This window comes from Epargyreus clarus, unplaced genomic scaffold, assembly GCF_041222505.1.
Source record: "Epargyreus clarus isolate Ecla_fem2 unplaced genomic scaffold, WU_Ecla_fem_2.2 ptg000001l, whole genome shotgun sequence".
In the NCBI taxonomy this organism is placed as follows: domain Eukaryota; kingdom Metazoa; phylum Arthropoda; class Insecta; order Lepidoptera; family Hesperiidae; genus Epargyreus; species Epargyreus clarus.
The window spans coordinates 2,161,010-2,181,142 of record NW_027332209.1 but is presented as its reverse complement, the minus strand read 5'-3'; the positions used below and the strand labels follow the sequence as shown (position 1 = coordinate 2,181,142).

The following is a 20,133-nucleotide window of genomic DNA, read 5'->3' as shown; positions in this document are numbered from 1 at the left end:
TTACGTATCGTCATTTTTTAAAGTTATCCTATTATTATATATTGGGAAGCTATAAACTCAGGAAAACACAGCGAACACATTATAATTCTTTAATCCTTGACAACCAACTCGACATCTGTCATAAAACATTTCTTCATATATCACAATCTCTCTTTCTCTATTTTGGCCTCCCTCTACAAAAACTCATTTTCCTACAAAAACTGATTTTCCGAACCGGAATCTGCATCGAAAAACTCATTATCTGTATCCGAACCTTCCTCCCCACTAACATTTTGCACCGGAGCTTCCTGAGCTGTCGGACAATATTCTTGTGACTCTACTCTACCGGTCACGCAGTGTCCCGAGACACTAATATCATCAGAATTATCAGATTCCTCGGAAGATGAGTTCCCTTTATATGCTAATAACTGATCAGCATGCTTTCTAACATACATATTTAAATCATCAATAAACACATTGAACATACGTGAGCCTAGACATTTTTTAATAATACCCATTTTCCAAGTATGTTTAGTACCATTAAGGAAATAATATTTTACCAACACTTTATCTCCTACTACAAAATTTACATTTCTATTACCATTAAATTGGTTACATTGGTTCGTTTGAGCTTTCAAAACATTATTCTTGGCTGCAGCGGGTGAAGATGGTGAAGTGGCTACTGATGTTGGACACAATAAATCTAAACGACAACGCAATGGACGACCTATCATTAATTGTGCCGGTGAAAATCCAGTAATCAAATGAGTAGAATTTCTATAATCAAATAAAAATTTATTTAATATCTTTAATAAAACTTTCTGGGTTGCGTTACTGCCCATCATCGCTTTTAGACCATTTTTTACGGTTTTTACGCTATTTTCCGCTTGCCCATTTGACATAGCATGATAAGGAGCTCCCGTTAAATGTCGGATTCCATTTACACGACAGAAAGTTTCAAATTCATTTGAGGTGAAATTTGAAGCATTGTCAGTTACCAACGTGCGCACTAAACCGAATCTACTGAACATTTCGCATAATTTGCTAATTATCGTATCACTGTCTGTTTTTTGCATTGTAAAACATTCTACCCATTTAGAAAAACTATCTACAGCAACTAAAAATTGTTTGCCACTTAGTGTGAACATATCCAAATGCACACGTTCCCAAGCGCGCTCTGGATACGGCCAGGGTGAAAGCGGAGCTTTTGGTGGATTATTTCGTAACGTATTACATATACTGCAAGAACCAATTTTTTCTTCTATATGCCTATCTATATTTGGCCACCACATTCGTGCTCTAGCTTCACACTTTGTTTTTACCACACCAAAGTGTGAACTATGTAATTCCTCTAATAGCCTTTCATGAAAACACGAAGGAATTACAATTTTGTGACCCCGTAAAATACATCCGTCCTCAATTGCGAGATCGAGACGACACAGAAAGTAGGGACGCAGTGCCATGTTAGATACCTTAATAGGCCAACCCTTCTTAATAAATCCTACAACTTGTTGCAAAATTTCATCCCGAGCCGTTTCTACTCTGATATCGCCAGAAGTTATGGGTAACACAGATTCACCAATAAAATTCAAATATAACGAACGATCTATTTCTTCTACTTCATTCCTAAATTTAGTATTAACTGATCTAGACAGGTAATCGGCTACATTATTATTGCTCTTTACATATTCAATATTAAAATTATATGCGGATAAAAACAAAGCATATCTTTGCAATCTGTTTGCCGCTAAAACCGGAACGCCCTTCTTATTTCCAAAAATTGACAACAACGGCTTGTGATCAGTACGTAATGTGAAAGGAACTGTTCGACCGTACAAATAATGATTGAATTTTTTTATAGCGAATATGATAGAAGTAGCTTCTTTCTGTATTTGCGCGTAGTTCAACTCCGCCTTAGATAACGAACGAGAAGCGTAAGCCACCACTCGCTCAGTGCCGTCCGATTGTCGCTGCGCGAGCACGGCGCCCAGCCCGGCCGGGCCCGCGTCGCACGTTACATACGTGGGATACTCCGGATTATAGTGGGCTAACACACGATCCGACGCAAGTTCTCGCTTAATACATTCGAATGAATCTTGCTCACTTTTATCCCACACCCATTTAATACCCTTCTTTAATAAGTTATTTAAAGGGCACAACACCGAGGACGAATTTGGAACGAAACAACGGTAGTAATTTACCATACCTAAAAAGGACTTTAATTCACTAACGTTCTTCGGAGCTTGACAATTTAAAATAGCCAAGATTTTATCATTAGATTTATGTAAACCGTCTTTATCAATAACATAACCTAGATACTCTACAGATTTTTTAAATAATTCGCATTTATCGCGTTTAACACGTAAACCTGCGTCTTGCAATCTCTTTAGAACTGATTCTAAGCGTTCCAAATGTAAAACTCTATTAGGAGCTGTTACTAATATATCGTCCAAATAAATACATACACCATCTATATCACCTAATAATTGTTCCATAGTACGCTGAAATATAAATTGCGCATTCGTTAATCCAAACACGAGACGTGTATACCTATACAAGCCTTTGTGTGTATTAATACAACACCATTTCTTTGAATCATCCAGCTCCAACTGAAGATAAGCTAATTTTAAATCTAACTTGCTAAATTCTACACCATCATGAAGTTTAGCAAACAAATCTTCGATTCGTGGCAGTGTATAATTGTCTACATACAGCACTTTATTTAAAGTAACTGAAAAATCCCCACAAATCCTAACATCACCATCTGGTCGTAAAACCGGAACAATTGGCGTAGCGACATCAGAATGATCTATTTTCTCTAAAACACCCAAGTCAACTAATCTATTTAATTCCTGTTCTATTTTAGGTTTTAGAGCCAATGGTACTGGTCGAGGTTTGAAAAATTTTAATTGTGCGTCAGGTTTAATTTTTAAATTAATTTTATATTTATTAAACCTACCTAATTCGTCAGAAAATAATTTTGAATATTTATTCATCAGTAACTCACCTGCATCTTTATTCACTGACACACTATGACAGTTAAAGCTGCATAATTGCAAATTAAATTGTTTCATAAAATCACGTCCTAACAGAGGCAAACGCTTCCCTTTGGTTTTTATAACAAAAAATACTATCGGTTTTACGTAGCTTTCAAAAGTTACTGACAAAGTTAAACAACCTATAGGTATAATTTTCATACCTGTATAAAAATTAAAAACCTCTTTACATTGTTGAATCCTATAATAATTCTTATTACATCCAAACAGTTGCTGATAAATAATTTCCGGTAAAACCGAAACAGCACTGCCACAATCAACCTCACAAATTACTTCTACATTATCTAACAGAACTTTCCGGGTAAACGGTTCATCTACTATCGAATTGATCATGTTAAATAAATTGTAACCCACATCAGCGCCATCGTCATCCGTGCCAACAAAATTACTATTACTTACTCTAGTCTTACACATTCTTTTAAATGACCCTTTTTGTTACACTTTTGACAGGTATAATTTACAAAACGACATTTTTCTTTAGAATGATTTTTATAACCGCATACCTCACAGCATCTTGACGTTCGAGAATTATCATTGCATGTGTCCGGTACGCTTACGACCTTCCGTTGCATAGCAAACATGGGTTGTGCCATTGCCGAGTTCCTCGAGCTCTCACCAGCGCACGCCGCTCCGACCGCGTCGCTGCCTGCTCGCGATGTCTGCAGCACGAGACGCGCACACCTCACGCTCTGTGCCAATTCCAATGCTTTACTGAAAGTCAAATCGTTGATGCTCTCGGCAAACAATTTTTCTTTTTCTTTAGAATTCTCTAATCCCAATACAAACCTATCACGCAAAGCCATATCTAACTCTGCTTTAAAGCCACAAAATTGCGCCAAATTACGCACTCGTGCTGCCCATTCGGCTAAATCCTCCCCTGGACGTTGTTCAGCCTTATAAAAACAATACCTTTCTGCAAAAGTACTCTTCTTTGGTTTAAAATGATTATCCAACTTCTCTAGCAGTACGTTGTATGCGATACTGTCCAAATCTTCAGGAAAAACCAAATCTCTCGTAACACGATAAGTGTCTTCCACCAACGCAGTGAGTAATAGAGCTCGCTTTCTCTTACCAGCTTTATCATTAGCATCGCCGATATCGTTGGCCGCGCAGTATTGCTTGAAACGGCTGCTAAAAATGCTCCACTCTTGTGTGCGGTGATCATAGGAGAGGTTGCCACCGAACATAATTTTTGTGCATTCTTTAGCCATTGTTTATAACATAACTGCTGCTAAGCTTCATAAATCACGCGTGAATTAATACTCGTCGCCAATTATTATATATTGGGAAGCTATAAACTCAGGAAAACACAGCGAACACATTATAATTCTTTAATCCTTGACAACCAACTCGACATCTGTCATAAAACATTTCTTCATATATCACACCTATATAAAATGTTCTAGTAACAAAGTTAAACATTTACACATATGCTTATCACCGAAGTAAGTGTAAAAAGCAACTTCGCACTTGCTAAGCGACAAGTTAACTTTGAGTGGCGTTGCAAACTCGCCCGAGTTTGTCAACATCGCCCACAGAGTTGCGGTGCGAGCAACTTGCCTGCATCATGTAGTGTCCCATTTTTTTGTTGCTCTTCTTATACGTTTTTATTGTAATGTAGAAATAATGATAATAATTATTTAATAATTGTATACCAAATATGCAGTCCACCTAATGGTAAGTGTTTATTGCAGCCCATGGACATCTGAAATTAACGGTTACTTGATTCCGCGTAGCGAAATATTGTAAGTGTACGCCAAAATCTTGGATTGTTACACTGCAGATTTGTTACAAATAATATTATACATGTGTTCATAAATTCAAATTGCCTTATTTGACGTTTCATAGATCACATGTATAAACAGACAGTTATGTAATTACTTATTAAGATAGTGATTGTGTTGCATGATGCATCAGACTGACTGGTCGCTTAGCAAATGTACGGCACTCGGAGGTATTTATATAAATTTTCACCAGCATCAATTACCATTACACAAGGATTCAAAAATATTGTTTGGACAAACCAGGGACTAAAATTCATACAACAAGCAAATATTCTGATAAGACAGCATGTTAGTGCGGCTAGAGGAAGTTTTTACTCCACCAGGCCTATGCCGAAGTTTAAAAATTGCTGTTTAATAATAACTGGGACTAAAGGCTTAACGTTGGCTTCGAAACAGGGAATCCCGCATTCGATTGAGCTACGGCCTAGCGGTCACCCATCAAATCCGCGACCATCGAGGGATTTGTACTGTGCGGGACGACGCGAACAGCTGACTCAAGATTCGACGTAATTATAAGTTTGAAATTGTTTACTTAATTTATAGTTAATAATAGTTCATAAGTTGTAATAAATAAAGACTTCATTATTCGTAACACACGATCAGCTGATTAATATTGTATAGTTCAATGGCCGACGCTAAACAGCTGACTCCAACTCGATCAGCTGATCATAGCAGTAAGACGTAGTTACGTAAACAGCTGATAGTTTTTAATGTAATTTATTGATGTTTTTATTATGTTTGAATAGTGTTTACTTATGTTTTATTGTTAATAGTATATAATAGGATTTAATAGAATAGGGAAAATAGATAATAGTTTAAGTTTTGTAAATGTATTAAAATAAATATTTCGTAATAGTTTATAGGGCATAGGTATAGGTGTCATTTATAATAGGTTTTGCAATAGTTTAGGTTTTAATAGAAGTTTAAATAGAAATATGTAAATTCCTAAACAAAGTAAATAGATTATTATTATTATTATTGTGAATCATCGATTCAAGGCCACAGTTTGAACAGGTTCGTACAGGTCCGTACAGGTTTAGACATAGAATAACGGGAAATAGTTGTAATTGGCCAAAAGGCCGATATTCCTGCCTAAACCTGCTTCTAGTTGTGGTACTTGAGTCGGGGATATAAATAGGCCAGATTTTCAAATTTTCATTCAGTACTGGCAATAGACCTATGGAACAAAGGAATAAATGGAACAAGAACAAAACAAGGGATTTCAATTCTTCCAACCCAGCAATTATAGTAATGTGCCCCTGCACATTTAATGGTCCTTCGAAAGCCGGATATTGAAGAAATTGAAGAATAGTAAGTAATATTATAGTTCCAATTGTCATTTTTGTGTATTAGAAAGAAGAATGCCGATCACACGCTCCGTGGGAAAAGAACGCCGAGACTCGACGGAAACGAAGCCCTCCTCGTCTGACGCGACCACTGGGACCTCCGCTACGGGCACCACAACAGAAACGTCAGCCACGGGAACCACCGCGACCGACACTACTGGGGGAACCTCCGCTACAGACACGTCCGTCACGACGAAGGGTACAGTAGCGTCAGTGGCCACTGGCACCACGATGGCCAGGCCGGCTGCGACCATTTTCAAGAATTCCGTCGAGCTCACCGCCAGTACTGATTCACCTACAGAAATACAGAAGCCTTCAGAAGCACATAGTCAGCATGGTTCGCGCGCTCCGAGTCGACGCGCCGGATCCACGCGTTCAAGGACAAAGGCTTACAAGATAGCCAAGGCCAAAGAAGAGCTTATACGTCTGCAAGTGGAACTTGCAACAGCACGCCTCGCCGTTATAGAAGCAGAAGACGACGATGACGACGTCTCCGAGTACTCAAAAACAGAAGCCGACACCAGGGTCGACGACTGGTTGGAACAGCAAGCGCAACCGAGGCTAGCCATAGCCGACGAACCGCACCTACCTCTCCGCGAAATAGAAACAGAAATAGAAGCCATCACGGAAGAGACAAGGCCGGTTCAACAGAATAATAGTACAGCGCACCATACCCAACCAGATCCGCGAGTACATACAACGGCGGGAGCTCAAGCACCGGCGGGAGTCCACGCGCAGCCAGACTTCTCTCAACTTACGTCAGCAATAACACAGGCCATCAAAGCTAGCCAGCGGTCCTCAAAGTTTGTTGAATTACCGACTTTTAACGGTAATTATCAGGACTGGCTACCTTTTAGAGCAGCATATATGGAAACAGAAGAGTCTTTTTCAATAGTAGAAAATATTAATAGGTTAAGAAGACATCTAATAGGAAGAGCTAAGGAAGCAGTTGAAAGCTTATTGATCACCAACGCGCACCCATCCGATGTTATGAAGACCTTGGAAATGAGATTCGGTAGATCGGAGATGATAGCAATGGCAGAAATAGACACATTGAGAACACTGCCGCGCCTCTGCGAGTCGCCTAGGGATATTTGCGTGTTCTCTACTAAGGTTACAAACGCCGTGTCTACACTTCGGGCATTGAAATGCGTCTACTATCTCTACAATCCGGAGGTATCTAAGGTAATGGTGGACAAGCTTACTCCTACTTTACGTTACAGATATTACGACTTTGCTGCGACACAACCGAAAGAAGAGCCTGACTTATTGAAGTTTGAAAAATTTATGAAGAGAGAAGCTGAGCTGTGCGGACCCTATGCACTCCCCGAACAGATGGCACCGCCGATGTATGTAGTAATAGACGTCCTCAGAAGACACATACAGTATTAGAAAAGCAGTCTACAGTTATACAGAAATGCCCCGTATGTGAAGAAACAGGTCACATCGCGACGGACTGCAAACAGTTTAAAGAAGCAAACGAAAGCACAAGATGGGATATAGCAAAGAAGAAACGACTATGCTTTCGGTGTCTACGCTTCAGAAACAAGACTCACAACTGCCGAACGAAGCCGTGTGGTATTAATAGTTGTAAGTATTTTCATAACAGGTTACTACACTTCAACAGAACAGAAAAGGCAGAAACAGAAGAGAAGTCAACAGAGGTCATTAACTCCGCGTGGACTACAGCCAGACCTACAAAGAAGCAAACTTTCTTGAAAATAATCCCGGTGCAGGCAACAGGTCCCAAGAATACGGTCAACACTTACGCGTTATTGGACGATGGATCTACAGTTACGCTGATAGACGACAGCCTTGCCTACGAAATAGGGGCAAAGGGACCCATCGACCCATTACGTATAGAAGCAATCAACGAGTTGAAAACAGCTGAAACGAAGTCAAGAAGAGTTAGCATCACACTCAACGGGTTGAACAACCACACAGCAAGCATTCAAGCGAGAACAATCAAGAACCTGCACGTATCGCCGCAGGAAATAGCAAGACAACAGATTGAAGAATGTGAACACTTGCGAGATCTTAGCGACGTACTTTCCTATGAAGATGCGAAGCCTACCATACTCATCGGTCAAGACAACTGGCATCTCCTTCTAGCATCAAGAGTGAGAAGGGGAAAGAAGAACCAACCGGTAGCGTCTCTCACGCCACTTGGGTGGGTACTTCACGGAAGCCACAACCGAATTATTGGACGTACCGCTAACTTCGTGTCACACATTACAGAGGCGCCGCAGGAAGATAAGCTTGAAGATCTCATGAAGCATTACTTCGCAATGGACTCGCTATGCATCAACCCAAAGAAGCCACAGTCGGACCCTGAAGAGCAAGCCTTACGTATCTTAAAGAAAAATACAACACAAACAGAAGAAGGAAGATACGAAACCGCTCTACTATGGAAAAGAGAAGAGGTCGACTTGCCTAACAACTACGACAACTCGTTGACACGTCTTATGCACATAGAAAAGAAGCTTGACCGTAATTCTCAATTAAAACAGAAGTATACAGAACAGATGGACGCGCTTATCAAGAAAGGATACGCCGAGCCTGCACCGAGGACGAAGACTCCCAATAGAACTTGGTATTTACCGCACTTCGCGGTAGTGAACCCAATGAAGCCAGATAAACTCCGAGTGGTACACGACGCCGCAGCGAAGACTAAGGGTGTCGCACTCAACGACTTGCTGTTGAAAGGTCCAGATCTACTGCAATCACTTCCAGGGGTCGTGATGAAGTTCCGACAGCATATGGTTGCAGTAACAGCTGACATTAAGGAAATGTTCATGCAAGTGAAGTTGAGAACAGAAGACAGAGACGCTCTTAGGTACCTGTGGCGAGGGAACCGTCGTGACGATCAACCACCCGAGGAGTATAGAATGACATCACTCATCTTCGGAGCTTCAAGTTCGCCGTCAACAGCAATATTCGTCAAGAACTTGAACGCTAAGAAGTATGAAGAGACCGAGCCAGAAGCAGCCTCCGCCATTATAGAGAAGCATTACGTCGACGACTACCTGGACAGCTTTAGAAGCCTCGAAGAAGCCATACGCATCACTTCAAGCGTGCGTGATATACATAGAAGAGCTTGCTTCGAGTTGAAACAATGGAAGTCCAACACGCCCGCGCTACTACGAGCACTAGGGGAACAGGAGTCGTCACAGGACATAGAACTCTATAAGGCGGGTGAGCAGCTGGAACGTGTGTTGGGAATCATATGGAGACCGGATACAGACGAACTTACCTTCAACCTCAATTTAACGCGTGTGCCTCGTGAACTTATAGATGGGAAAACACCCAAGAAAGAGAGGAGCCCTACGTATAGTTATGTCGCTTTTTGATCCGTTAGGCTTTGCTTCACCAGTTACTATAAGAGCTAAGCAGATTTTACAGGAACTCTGGCGGCGTGGGACATCGTGGGACGAGAAAATAGAAGATCACATAGCGGAACAGTGGCGCGACTGGATGGTACATTTGAGAAGCCTCTCGAATATAGCAATACCAAGAAGATACCTACAGTACAGCGACGCTACATCCCTTCAGCTCCACGTGTTCACCGACGCCAGCGAGTCAGCCTACGCAGCGGTATTGTATTGGAGAGCAACGGCACCCAGCGGCGACGTCAGCATATCACTAATTATGTCCAAGGCCAAGGTGGCACCTTTAAAGTTAACATCTATACCTAGGTTAGAGTTACAAGCTGCAGTGATGGGAACTCGCCTCGCCGACGCCGTCGTTAAAGAACATCAACGAAAGCCGGACTCAAGAACGTTCTGGACGGACAGCCGCACAGTACTCTCATGGATCAAGGCTGGTTCGCGCTCTTACAAGTCGTATGTGGCACATCGCATAGCGGCTATAGAAGAAGGTACAAAGGTAAGTGAGTGGCGCTGGGTGCCAACGAAGTGTAACGTGGCGGACGATGCCACAAGAAATGTCCCAATAGGGTTCAATAAGAACCACAGGTGGTATAGGGGACCGGACTTCCTACACGAGGATTCGAGCACCTGGCCAATAGAGAATTCTGCGTCGTATCCATCAGAACCTACAGGTGAAGAAAGAACACACAACATAGTAACAGAACGAGGTCTGAAGCTGGCTGAAGGTCTACCGGAGATGTCTAGATTTTCAAATTGGGATAGATTACGTTTCACTACAGCAAGGGTTTTACAGTTTATACAGCTTTGCAGGACGTCTAAACAGCGGGTAAATTACAAGAGGACTAGACGAAACGCTCAAGCGGACCCCGACTGGCGACGTCAAAAGAAGACACCGGTGGCTCCACAGGTAAAGCATAGAAAAATAGAACAAGCCAAGTGTTATATCTCCCTGCCCGCAGAACTCCTCCGAGAAGCAGAAGAGTTATTAATGCGTTCATCGCAAGAAAGTTCATTTCAGGTTGATATAGATAACATGAAACGTCAGAAGCCTATAGACAGAGATAGCCGATTACATCGATTAAGTGTCAAGTATGAAAATGGTGCCCTGAGACTCCGAAGCCGCATCGAAGCAATAGAAGCCGTCACAAATGAGGTCAAGAACCCCATGGTGCTGGACGGTGACCATCCTACAGTCAAACTATGGATACACAGCATCCATAGACAGATGCACCACAGCGGAGTCGAGGCCACGGTAAACGAGTGTCGACAAAGGTATTGGGTTTTACGGTTACGTCCGGTGACGCGAACTATTATACGACAATGTCTCAGATGCCGCATGAAAACTCAAGCACCGCCGTACCCGAGAACCGGAGACCTACCGTCGTGTCGCTTGGCACATCACAAGCGACCTTTCACATACACAGGAATCGACTACTTCGGGCCGCTTACAGTAACAGTCGGGCGTACCAATCAGAAGAGGTATGTAGCTATCTTCACCTGTCTAACCACACGTGCTATTCATCTAGAAGTTACAGTATCGCTCACCACCGACTCTGCGGTGATGGCGCTCCGGCGGATGATGGCGCGCCGTGGACGTCCGGCGCAAATATGGTCGGACAACGGCACCAACCTGAGGGGCGCTGACAAGGAACTACGGCAGGCGATCGACGCAGCCACAGCGGAGGAGGCTGCTAAGAAGATCATCTCGTGGCGATTCATCCCACCTGGCGCGCCCTTCATGGGAGGCGCGTGGGAAAGGCTCGTGCGCTCCGTGAAAACTGCACTGCAAGCAACGCTTCACGAACGACATCCAGCAGAAGAAGTCCTCACGACGCTCCTGGCAGAGGTGGAATATACAGTGAACAGCCGACCTCTCACCCACGTGTCAGTGAGCGCCGAGGACCCAGAAGCGCTTACACCGAACCATTTCCTACTCGGCGGGAACGGAAGAGTATCGACCCCGGGAGAGTTCAACGACCGCGACACCATATGCAAAAACAGCTGGCGTGCCGCGCAGAGATTAACCGACATATTCTGGACAAGATGGCTTCGAGAGTACCTTCCTGAGCTTCAACACCGGCGGGAGCCCCACGGAAGAGGGGCAACAGTGAAGATCGGCGACTTAGTACAAATATTGGATAGTAACCTACCTAGGAACATATGGGTTCGAGGTCGGGTCATCGCAACATTTCCGGGTCCAGACAACATAGTAAGAACAGTCGACGTGGCAACCAAGGGAGGAGTTCTACGCCGGCCAGTGAGGAAGCTGGTAGTGCTGCCTATAGAAGACGTCGCCCCAGCACCGACAGAAGATGCAACACAGCTGCACGGCGGGAGAAATGTGCGGGACGACGCGAACAGCTGACTCAAGATTCGACGTAATTATAAGTTTGAAATTGTTTACTTAATTTATAGTTAATAATAGTTCATAAGTTGTAATAAATAAAGACTTCATTATTCGTAACACACGATCAGCTGATTAATATTGTATAGTTCAATGGCCGACGCTAAACAGCTGACTCCAACTCGATCAGCTGATCATAGCAGTAAGACGTAGTTACGTAAACAGCTGATAGTTTTTAATGTAATTTATTGATGTTTTTATTATGTTTGAATAGTGTTTACTTATGTTTTATTGTTAATAGTATATAATAGGATTTAATAGAATAGGGAAAATAGATAATAGTTTAAGTTTTGTAAATGTATTAAAATAAATATTTCGTAATAGTTTATAGGGCATAGGTATAGGTGTCATTTATAATAGGTTTTGCAATAGTTTAGGTTTTAATAGAAGTTTAAATAGAAATATGTAAATTCCTAAACAAAGTAAATAGATTATTATTATTATTATTGTGAATCATCGATTCAAGGCCACAGTTTGAACAGGTTCGTACAGGTCCGTACAGGTTTAGACATAGAATAACGGGAAATAGTTGTAATTGGCCAAAAGGCCTATATTCCTGCCTAAACCTGCTTCTAGTTGTGGTACTTGAGTCGGGGATATAAATAGGCCAGATTTTCAAATTTTCATTCAGTACTGGCAATAGACCTATGGAACAAAGGAATAAATGGAACAAGAACAAAACAAGGGATTTCAATTCTTCCAACCCAGCAATTATAGTAATGTGCCCCTGCACATGTACATTGGTTTATCAGCAACCCATTACTGTCCCACTACTGGGCACGGGTCTCCTCTCATAATGAGAAGGATTAGGCCATAGTCCACCGCGCTGGCCAAGTGCGTATTGGTAGACTTCACATAGCTTTGAGATTTTTTTTTATAAATATATCAGGTATGCAGGTTTCCTCACGATGTTTTCCTTCACCGTTTAGCAAGTGATAAATAATTTCTAATACGCACATAACTTTGAAAAATCAGAGGTGCGTGCCTGGGATTTGAACCTCGGACCCCTCGATCGAGAGGCCGAGTTTCTTAACCACTAGGCTATCACTGTACATCGGTTATGACCTGCAAAAACCGCGGGGCGCCGCGGTCATTACTTGTAAAATATCATAAACTAGTAGTATGACATATCGGCTTACTACCGAAAGACTTATTAAGCATCCAACTTTCCAACTACAAGACTTTCAATTCCCTACAGAGTTAGTTTAAAACATCTGCAGTATATTATCAACAACTTCCGCTCACTGTTAGCGCTGTCACGAAAGTTGTGGTGTGACAACATTACACAAACTTTATTTGTATAGATATATATAATAATATTGCCTATTTTATTCAATGTTTTATTGGGGAAAGTGTTGTGAACTGTTTTGTGTTTGTTTTGTGTTTTACTAAGTCGATATATAAGTTTAAAGAATCCTCTGTGGTTCCGACTGTGGCGGCACCCTCGCTTCACCCATTTCTGCCTAATAACAGTAGTGTTAAAAGCTTTTTTGAGGCAAGCCAGCTTAGTCCTGGGGGGTATCGGCGCATCCATGGCCGACGGCAGATAGGAATATAATCATATCCGAGGCGGATTCCAGATGGGCGGCCACTTAGCATCAAGGTATCTGTAGGCTCGTCTGCTACTCCTGTATTATAAAAAAATGGTAAACTCTCATAGCTATGATCGAAGGTCCACTCACGATTGCGAGTGGATTCTTTTAAAGAATAAAATAAATAGTTCAGAAATATTTAATGCAATACTTCATACTATATTTTACAAAGGCAATATGGTCTATATTAAGTCAGCCTGAAGAATCCACAGTAACTCATAACTGGCTACGGCTTAGCCCGAAGCTCTAAATCGCAACATTGAAGTCCGAACCTATTGCAATATTATGTTGAACTATCCTAATGCTTGCTCCAGGGGTACACAACCTTTTTCATTTTTGTAATGATTTATTTTCATGAAAATCAATTATAAGCCAAGTAATACATAATTTTAACACAAATTTGTACATGTGTTTATTTGTCATTATTGTAAGCGTAGAAAATGATTGTAAATAAGTTGTTGATACTACGAATGTAAGCTCGAAAAGCAATTCGCAACGATAAAATGTTACCGATCAATGCCTCAAATACGTATTTGTTCCGGGCACTGAGTGCAGGTTTAGAAGCAATTTTCGAAAGGATTACTGTAGTTATTCGGTAAAGACTGCTCTACAAATTCTAGCTGAGATGAAAGCTGGAAGACAAAGCTTCAGATGAACAGTGGCTTTGAAACATTGTAAAGTCGGATTCTTTGCTCTTTGTTATCTTTGAACGTGGATATTGTGGACATTTTGGGTCTCACGATATTTTCTTGCAGTGGTGTACTATTATGTATTTCTTTCTTTTTTTATAACAATATAATTTGTGTTTTGATTAAAATTAAATTAAACATATCGAAACAATGCGAAACAAACAAACATTTTTTTTTACTTTGTATGGACACGTGTTCAAAATACAATAGTTGTTACGAGTAGTTACAACATATTTCCTTTTTGTGATTCCTGTCATTAACATTAATCTTTTTATAACATTGTTAGTAACACATATTACAATAAACAGTAGGAATCGAAACCATTGCACGATGAGTGTCACCTGACATCAATTGTGCTTGAATTAATCACTTGGGCCATGAAATTAGCGGGAACGTCAAAGGTACAATATTAAGTTACTGTAAACATTTCTGACTAAATTCTTCTATCAAATAAATGGTCAAAAATAATTGAGCAAATAATATAGTACAGAGTCCTATTAGGGAATTAAAATTAATTTTATTGAGAGTAAAGGTATTTATTTACGCACACAGGTATTTCTGTGATCGCTAAATTTAAATAAGTATGAAATTAAAAATATCCCATAACTTTAAATTTAAGTACTGAATTTTAAAATTATAGAATTTGTACTTAAAAATATAATATAGTAATTGAGTATAGCTAATAAATGAGCAATCAAAAAAAATTTAAAATATAGCACCTTTGTTTACAAGTGAAAATTGTAGTAACTCAGCTACATTATCTTTGAAAGCACTTGGCTTCGAGGGATACGTTATAGTTACACCTCCATTCAGTGGGGTAGCACATTTTGTTAGGATACCCGATCTTGAGTACACTGCAGTTCTATAATACTTCGATCTCAAGTACACTCGATGCAAGGTATTGAGTTTTGTGTGTAATAAATGGTCGGAATCTATGATTGTGAGCCTGCCCTGTTTGGATTCGATGTCTACCAACAGTTTTTGGTGAGGTCAACTTAATTAATTCACTTTTTATATAGTTCATTGTTCACAACGAAGTATTTGTTTCTATTTATGTTCAATTACATTAATCTACATTAATTACTTGTCTACCTTGTCGAAAATATTAAAGGTATACTTTATTAAATTTATGTTATATTTATATATTCAGTTTATTTTCTCAATAGATACTTGAACTAGCAACAAAGAACTCGACAAGACTCCTATATCGAAAACAATTTGCTCTCGAACACTAGTGAGTGCAAACTGTTACTCATATTTCTATTTAGCGGTGACTTTAGCATTTTGTTCCGCCATTTTGTTAGGATACGCCATTTTGAGTGCATTGCAGCTATCGAATTTCGGCACTAGCAAAATTGAGCTGTACTTCTATTTTCTACTAATAGCTTGTATTTGAAGAGTTTTCAACGGAATTAAAACACATTACATTGTATTGTGCGATTAAATATTTAAATCACAGCAATTCGGAACCGACATTTACATGGAAGAACATATGATTAAATTAGAATTGAATGAACGGGAAAGATACTGCCGGCCTACTATGCAAGCACATGACGATTAAATTCTAATGATTACGAAAGAGTTGAAGTCAGTTAGAGTTAGAGTTCTTCTTAGAACTAAGTCGGAACGCCTTGTTAATTTGCTGTTTGTTTCTGCATCACTATACCTTTCAAACCAAACACAGCATCACATAACAATGTCATTACGCAGAAATAGTCGTAGCGGTGCATCCATCGTCAAACCATGAAGAGTCCTATTACCTTCATCATCAACCCATTACTGTCCCACTGCTGGGCGCGGGTCTCCTCTCATAATGATCATCATAGTCCACCGCGCTAGCCAAGTGCGTATTGGTAGACTTCACATACCTTTGACATTATTTTTATAAATCTTTCAGGTATGCAGGTTTCCTCATGATGTTTTTCTTCACCGTTTAGCAAATGATAATTAATTTCTAATACGCACTTAACTTTGAAAAATCAGAGGTGCCTGGTATTTGAACCTCGGACCCCTCGATCGAGAAGCCGAGTTTCTTATTAACGACTAGACTATCACTGCATACTACATTACCTTAGTGTATGATAATTTTTTTACGAGTAACCATGAAGGTTTATGTTTAGAGCGTATGTATGAATTTATATCACAATATATGGCACGTTATGCAGCCGAAACAGCTTAACAAATTTAATCATACTTATGGGTCGGTACATATCTGACGGAAAATGCGACACGTATTATCGGTCGCGTTACGCCCGAAGACAATTTTATAATAAAACATTCAACCTTTCACACCTAACCGATGATGCGTTAGTGCGTCGAGCATACAACGTCTATTCCGTTACCGTCAACGCGTTTTGACATTTTTGACAATGCAACATCAGCAAAGATCGTTTGTGTACAGGCAAGATAAGACGCGTAATGTGGCAGGTCTAATTTAACCGAATAGACGCGACCGATGATACGCTCGGCGCATTTTCCGTCAGATATGTACCGACCCTATGAGGTATCATCGAATTCGTTTAAATTGTCGAAGTAACATAAATTATATTTTTGTGCAGTTTTTTTGTTTTAATAATAATTATCTTATTACTACAGCCAAACCATCTGGTTTCATAGCCCAAGCATCAGTTAATTGTATAGGTCGGCCTGATCAAACCTGTACTGCGTCGGATTACGGAGTCAATACGCTGTGTCCACACTCTTATCACTCCCGTTTCATAGATAACATTAGGTACAATTAGATTAATTGCTCTGTGAGTTATATTTATAATTTTATCACCTATATTTGATCCTTATATTACTTATATTCTAAAACACAGAGTTATAAGAGTATTACCTATAATATAATGCTTAAGTTATGAGTTGGATGGTTTATTTAATAGTTATAAACTTAAGTTTACGGTTATTCGTAGCGACGCATCTGTTATTCATGTCTAGAGACAAAATTTGTGGACAATATAGTCCTTTAATAAGTTTTATTAATAGTAGATCGTTGGATATTGAACCGTTTTCTTTCATCTGTTGCTCGGTTATTGTGGACAGCTAGTGCTTTAATGCAGATATTCTGGTTTGAACGGTTTGACGTTAAGTTGAATCAACTACAAATTGAAATATGGAGCTGTATTGCAGAAATATACCATAAAACTCTCCTTTAATGTTGCTCGCTCTTAAAATATGCAACGACATTTATATGTTATCTTAAAATGTTGTATAGACACATACGCAGACAATATATGTATTTGTGTGCGTTCTGCTCGAACTGTTGGGGGACTGGAATTTGGCCGGACGCAGTAGCCGTCTAAATAAAATATGATAAAACAAATAAATAAAAAAAACAGTTTACCTGAGGTCATAGCTTCATAAAACAACAATTTAATAGCTGCACGTAAGCTATGTTAAACAATAAATTGTATTTACAACCGAACTATATGCTCAGAGCTACCTCCAACGATTTACAGCTGCGCCGTAAGCCGTAAGCGAGCTGGGTAACTGAACGATAAGGGTGAATATATATGGTAAATGTAGTATACAAATCCCACTGTTGGACGCGAAGCATAAGATAAGTACGGCAGCTAGAATTGAATAGAACATAGAGCCGTAAGTTGATATGCTGCAGACTTTAAGAAAAGTGTAGGCAATTTAACGCATTTTAATTTAAGGTGTTTAAGTGTGATAGAACCTGTGTAATGTGTAAACCTGAATAATTTCAACGTAATGAGCCGCATAAGCGTCATTTATAATACCTACCTAAGCTCATCTATAGTTGCGTTATCTTAAGTAGATTGCAACGCTTCGTTCGAATTGTTCGCAATTTACCAAAGTTACTGTTCACTTTTATCAAAAAGAACACCTAACAGGCGCTTGACATTTCTCGTAAAATGCAGAATTATACGAGTAAGTAATTTTATATTTCTGTCACCTCGACCAATTAACACTTGCTACTTGCGGGCAAATACCTGTAGCAAGTATTTTCATGATTTTCACTCCATTAATTAAATACCTAGCACAGGCTATTGACTTTCAAAAATAATTCTTTAAAGAATTTACTTTAAATAGTATTAATGAAACAATGAATAATTGAATAAAACAAAGATATTTTACTAGAGTTTATTAACTTATACAATCAAACAACTTACCTCTGTATTGGTATACATTGAGAAATAATATAACATAGGCGGACCGCGCACCGCTCTGTTTAGCGGTTAGTGGTCAGTGGTCTCCCTTAGAGGTCTGTTGCGCTGGGGAACCGTGGCACTTAGGCGGCACCGCGGTATCTGACTGCATTGGAATATCTAGCTTATTATGATACCTACGTAATAGTTTGTGTATATTCCTGAAATTTATTGCCAAGGATGTTCTTAGAAGATGTTATATTGAAAAGTATTTAATGTTTTCTAAAATGATGATCCCATATTGCGAATCCCCGTGTCATAGTTGCAAATAAGTGGCAGTTCGCATTAGATTGGTCCGAGATTTTTATTGTTCACTGGCCCAATCCATCCATATTATAACAATGATGAACTAGGCGGCTAGACAAAATGTGAAGAAAACCGCTTAGTGTGAACAGCAAGATCGGCAGCCGGCGAACGGCAAAACTGTCGGGTCAACCTAATGTCAACTGGCACAAAGCCACATACACCTGGCCGAGGATTGAACTTAGAATTCTGTGCATGTTCTACCACTATGGTGACTGTCTGCCCCAGTGACTTGCAGATCAACACTATGCATTTTTAGGCTCTGTAAAGTTTTAGGTCGCTGGTTTAATCCGAAATGCAATTTTGAACCTTGTGCGCTAGTGACGATAGTGTAGGTGAATAAAATATATAAATACCATAGAATGGTGCGCAGCTCCCTTCGCCGACCGGTCGTCCCTGATGCACACACTCACTCCCGACTCCCAAATAGGTCCCCAGAACCCCCGTAATATACTATATATAATTATATACGTCCCGTGACGAAATCCGAATACCGACCGTCCGTACAATGTATGTTATGAGAGAAACGTCAACCTTTTAAATTTTGAATTTACTTCTTTTATTTATAATCAGTATTTCGACCAGTTCTAAATACTGAACAGGATCCATACCCAAAGGGTAAAAACGGAACACTTACTACGACTTCGCTGTATGTTCGTCTGTCCGTGTGTCACAGGGCTCTATCTGTGGAACTGTAATAGATAGACACTTGAATTTTTTACAGAGGATGCATAACGAGGCCGCTATAACACGAAGTACTAAAAATTATAAAAAGTTGAATATAAAAAGGGGTCCCCATACAGCAAACTGGTATTTTTCGAATAAACTGTTGATCCGTTATAGGTAGACAGTTCAAATTTTCACAATATTTGTACTTCCATGGCTGCTATAATAACAAATACTAGAAACAAAAAAAATGAAAATTTTGGTGGTACGGAGCCCTCCGGGTGCAGGTTCGATTTCCACTTGGCCGATATTACATCAGTTATGACTATCAGTTATGAAGTGTGCTACTAACTATCTAGATCAGTACTCACTATTTATGCCATCCGGAATCTGAATACCAGACTTTTCTATTTGTGTGTTCGTTGCAACATTATCGTTTTATTTAACGATGAAAGCAAATGTTACGATGATAACTCTATATGTGTAAGTACATATATTAAGTCGGAATTTCATCAAAGAACTATAGGTAACGCATTGATTTATTATCAATGAATTTCGCACGTATTAAATTATATCTTGAAGACTTTACTTGATTAAATTTTCTCTTGCCCCTTATATTGTATTCATAAATATGATATCCATTGTTATATCAAACAATACATACTGATAGTTAATTGTATCAGGCGTTACTTTGCGGAAATCCATGCTATTAAGTTAAGATTAAAACTACTTCGCAACAATCCGCTACAAATA

At 39.8% G+C, this 20,133-nt stretch overlaps 1 pseudogene; it reads left to right on the top strand.

Annotated features, from left to right (window-relative positions):
• The first annotated feature begins 6,180 nt into the window (after positions 1-6,180).
• Positions 6,181-12,690, top strand: LOC140757825 (uncharacterized; annotated as a pseudogene).
• Positions 12,691-20,133: the final 7,443 nt, after the last annotated feature.